A 5,308-nucleotide genomic window follows, 5' to 3' on the forward strand; every position below is an offset into this window, starting at 1 on the left:
TGTGGTACATTTTTACAGTGGAAGATTACCCATCTGTAAAAAAGAAGAAAATCTTACCATTTGCGACAGCATGGATGGACCTAGATGATGTTATGCTAAGTGAAATAAGCCAGTCAGACAAAGACAAATACCATATGATTTGATTTATATGTGGAATCTGATGTACAAAATAAACAAATGAAATGGAAGCAGATTCATGGATACAGAGAACAGACTGACAGCTGTCAGAGGAAATGGGGGCTTGGAGGGCTGGGTGAAACAGTTAAAGGGATTAAGAAAAAAACATCTTCATGGACACAGACAATAGCATGGTGATTATCAGAGGGAAGGAGGGGGGCAGGTAGAAAAGAGTAAACAGGATAAATGGTTGATGGAAGGAGACTCAACTTTGGATGGTGAGCACACAATGCAATATGCAGATGATGCATTGCAGAATTGTACTCTTGAAACCTATGTAATTTTATTGAGCAATGTAACCTCAATAAATTCAACAAAAAAGGAAAACAATAACTAAAACCATGGCTGAGGCCTGTGGGGGAGAGAAATCATGCCCTGCTGGGACGTCCCATGGGACTTGAGGTAACGGGAGCATTGCTCTTCGAGCAGGTGGTGCAGGGGCAGACAGTTGTGGTGGAACCCCCCTCTGGAAGCAGAGATGGAGAACGAGCAGTCCAGACTGGGAGGAAGCAGAGGGACCAGAAGAAGGAGGCAGCCATAATTTCTGAGCTGGGTCCAAGGTCAGGGTCTTCAAGAGGACAGGATGGATTTGAGAGCCCCTTGGCCCTTCTATGAAGCTTAGAGAAAATGCCTACCTACGAGAGATAGGGCCAATTGAGAAAAGACCTCCATTCCAAGAACAAAAACATCTAATGAAACTGCTAGCAAAGATGGAAATGTTTACACAGTGAAATTAACATTTATAATGTGGCTAATGTGACTGAGTTCTGAATTATTAATTATATAATTTTAATTTTAATTTTTAAAAGTTATATAAAAATCAATGAAGTAGAAAAACAACAGAGAAAAATCAATGAAAACACAATGTGGTTCTTTGAGAAGTTAAATAACATTGATCAATCTCTAGCTAGACAGACTAAGAAAAAATGGAGAAGATACAAATTCCCAATATCACAAATGGAAGAGTGGTCATTACTACAGATCCTGTTGACATTAAAAGAATAACAAAAAATATTACAATCAATTTTAGGCAACTAGGTGTTGCCACTTTGATAACATGGACAAATTCTTTGAAAGACACAAATAACCAAACTGATGCAAGAAGAAATAGAAAATCTGATTAACTTTCTGTGTGTATAAAAAAACATTTTTAAAGAAAAATTCATAATGGAAAAGCCTTCCCACACACAAGAAAATTCCAGGACCAGATGGCTTTACTGGTGAATTCTAGCCAGCATTTTATAAAGATATAATATATAAGCTCTTTCAGAAAATACAGGATGAAACAATGCTTCTTATTTTATGAGGCCAGCACTACCCTGATATAAGAACTAGAGATATTACAAAGGAAATACAGATAAAACTATGAATATATATCTCTTATGCATAAAAACATAAGATTCTCTATAAAATATTGACAATCAAATCCAGCAATATAAAGAAAGATCATGTTTAAGTGGAGGTTAGCTCAGAAAGGCAAGGTTAGTTTAACATTCTCAAATCAATCAATCAATGTAACTCACCATTTTAAGTAAAGAAGAAAGCCATATGATAATTTCAATAGACTAAAAAATTAATAAAAACCCAACCACTTGATAAAATTGAGCACATATTCAAAACAAAAACTTTCAAGAAACTGGATATTGAAGGGAATATTTTCAATCTGATATCTCATAAAAAGCACCTATTTATAGTGATAAAACTGGATACTTTACCCCAAGAACAGAACTCTTAGCACTTCTATTCAATAGTATACTTAGCTAGTGCAATAAGGAAAGAAAGAGAAACCAAAGGCCTGTAAATTAGATGACATTCACAAATGGCATTACTGTGCACATGGCACTTTCTAAGGATCTTACAGCAGAATACTGGAACTGATTTGAGCAAAGATCCAGAGCATATGTGAGTTTTATGTGTAGTGACTAGCAAAGAGGAGAAGGAGAAAAAAGTGGCAAGACTGCACAGATTGGCAAAGGCCAGTTTATCAAGGTCACAGAATACAAGATTCCTATTTAAAAATCAGTTGTTTCTATATTCTAGCAATGAATAACTGAAAAATGAAATTGTAAAGCAATACTTTGCAAAACTGCATAAAATATAAAAAGGGGGTAAGTTTAACAAAACTAGTTTTAAGAACTATACACTAAATATTATAAAAATGGCTGAGAGAAATTAAAGACTTAAGTAAATGGAGAAATAGTGTTTATTGATTGAAAGGATTGATGGTGAGATGTCAATTTTCCCCAATCCAACTTATACATTTTTTGCAATTCCAATCTTGACAAGCTTTTTGGGAGAAATTGACATGGAATTGCAAAGGACCTAGAACAAGCAAAACAAACAATATTAAAAAAAGAACAAAATTGGATCTACGTTGGTTGGTTTCAAGAAATGACACAAAGTTATAAAGGCTTGCTATTAAGCTAAAAAAAAAAAGCAATATAGTAGACACAGAAAAATGGAACTGGATGGAATGTCCAGAAATGAATCCACATGTATATGATCAATTGATTTTCAACAAAGGTACCAAGATAATCCAATATAGAAGAAAAATCTTTTCAACAAACAGTGCTGGGAAAATTAGACATCTGGCTAAGGAAAAAAGAGCCTTGGCTCTAACTTCATTCATACACAACAAGTAAAGTTAAAGGGATCAGAGACTTTAATTCAAAAGCCAAAACTTCACATATTCTGGGGGGAAAATCATAGAAGAAAATGTCATGAACTTGTGTAGGCAAATATTTCTTAGAATGGACCCAAAAGAACAAAACAAAATTAAAAATTGACATATTGAAATTCATCAAAATAAAAATGCCTTGTTTTTTTGTAAGTTTCTGATACATGAAATAAATAAACCTGCCCATTCAAGAAGCTAAGCAACTTCCAAGTAAGATAAACCCAAAGAAATCCACACCAACCGTGACACATCAAAGTAAAACTTGAAAAAATAAAGACAAAGAAAAAAATCTTTTTAAAAACTCAAAGAGAAATGGCACATCATCTACAAATAAAGCACCAATTGAAGTGACAGCAGATTCTTCATCTGAAACCATGGCATGTAGAAGGAAGTAGCAGAATGACTGTCAAGTGAGGAAAGAAAAACTGTCAGCCTCACATCCTATATTTAGCAAAACTATCATTCATGACTAAAGGGGAAATAAACATACTTTCAAACAATTGAGCATTAAAAGAATTTGTTGCTAGCACATCTATTCTTAAAATAGCTAAAAGAAGCTCTCCAACATAAGTAAAATGATAACAGTAGAATACTGGAATCTTCAGAAAGCAAGAACAGCAGAATAGGCAAAAAAAAAAAATAGATTAAAATAAAAGTAAATGAGATAGATACATTTAGAAGTAATCTATTTATCTCGAGTTTCTTTAATCATATTTTAAAAATATATTTTTATAGATTTCAAACATGAAGAGAAAGGGAGAGAGAGATAGAAACATCAATGATGAGAGAGAATCATTGATAGGCTGCCTCCTACATGCCCCACACTGGGGATTGAACATGCAATCCGGGCATGTGCTCTGACTGGGAATTGAACTGTAACCCCCTGGTTCATAGGTTGATACACAACCACTGAGCCACGCTGGCTGAGCTAATTATATTTTGTGGTTGAAACAAAAGTAGTAGTACCCTTGGATTTGGTGCTCAACATCTGTAGATGAAATAATTAGGAAAATTGTACTTAAAATTTTGGGAGAGTAAAAAAATATACGTAGAAGGAAGTAAGGTTTCTATTGTGAACCCTGAGGAAAAAAAGACAACAACCAGAAAGGCTCCTGGTGGTTAACTGGGCTCAAATTTTTAAAAGCACTGGACTACCTGCTGGCACTGAGCTCTGCCATCTGAGCCAACCCTTATGGAGGAGTTCCTGGAATCGGTCCAATCAGTCAATCAATTGGATAGAGGCTTTCCCTATCCAATCAAGCTGTTCAACTACATCCCCATCATGTTCTTTTTTGTTGTTGCTTAGTTTTTATTTCATAATCATAAACTTAACTCTGCAATCTAGCTAGACTTGGAAGGGAAAATATGGAATCCAATGAACTGCTGCGAGAGCACAAAGGTTATAGAACATTCCAAACAGATTGGGGTGAAGTGGTACTCCCCTGAGCCACAGAAGGAATGGACTGGTAGTTAAGATAAACACAAGTCAAATTTATTAGAGCTGACCACAGTCAGCAATGGTGATCTTCTTGCTGGTCTTGCCGTTCCTAGACCCAAAGCGCTCCATGGCTGTCACAATGTCCATGCCTCTGTCACCTGACCTAAGGCCACATGCTTGCCATCCAACCACTCAGCCTTGGCAGCGAAGATGAGAAACTGGGAACCATTTGTGTTAGGTCCAGCATTTGCCACGTACAAGATGCCAGGACCTGTATGCTTCAGGATGAAATTCTCATCCTCAAATATTTCTCCATTGACGGATTTGCCGTCTGTGCCATTATGGTGTGTGAAGTCACCACCCTGGCACATAATTCTGTGAAAGCAGAAACCTTTATAACCAAATCCTTCCTTCCCAGTGCTCAGAGCAGAAAATTTTTCTGTTACATTTGGAACTTTGTCTGCAAACAGTTCGAAGGAGATGTGGCCCAAGGGCTCAGCATCAACAGCAATGTCTAGCAACATGGTGGGGTTCACTGTGGTGGTCACGGGTAGCTCTACGGTGGCAGCATCTGCAAAGCTCTCCATCATCTTCTTCATTGACCAATCAGAGTGGCTCCATGCTGACCTATCAAGGCAGTGCCTTTTGGACCAATCAAACTGCAAGGATTTGGAGTCTTCATTTGCATGAGGATAGACCAATCAGGGACCAGGGGTGGAGACTCCTGTCCATATAAGCCAGCTCCCCTCTGGCTTGGGGAGTACAGTCCCTTTCCACTGAAGACTGTATTTGCCTGGCTGAGCTGAAACACTGCAGTTGTCTCGCCAGAGCAGAGCAGACCAGTGCAGTGCAAAGCAGACTGGCCTAGAGCAGAGTAAACCATTGAGCAGAGCAGAGCTATCTGGCCCTGGCTGCCACATGGCTGTGCTGTTTTCACAGCTGTGCTGTATCCAAATTGGACTCTTCCACAGCTATACTGTCTTCACAGCTGTGCTATATCACAATTGAGCTGTTTT

The 5,308-nt window shown here is 37.5% G+C and overlaps 1 pseudogene; it reads right to left on the reverse strand.

The window, feature by feature from the left end:
• Positions 1-4,324: 4,324 nt before the first annotated feature.
• LOC102420196 lies at positions 4,325-4,891 on the reverse strand (annotated as a pseudogene).
• Positions 4,892-5,308: the final 417 nt, after the last annotated feature.

The sequence above is a fragment of the Myotis lucifugus genome, unplaced genomic scaffold (genome assembly GCF_000147115.1).
Source record: "Myotis lucifugus unplaced genomic scaffold, Myoluc2.0 scaffold_577, whole genome shotgun sequence".
NCBI classification, from domain to species: Eukaryota; Metazoa; Chordata; class Mammalia; order Chiroptera; family Vespertilionidae; genus Myotis; species Myotis lucifugus.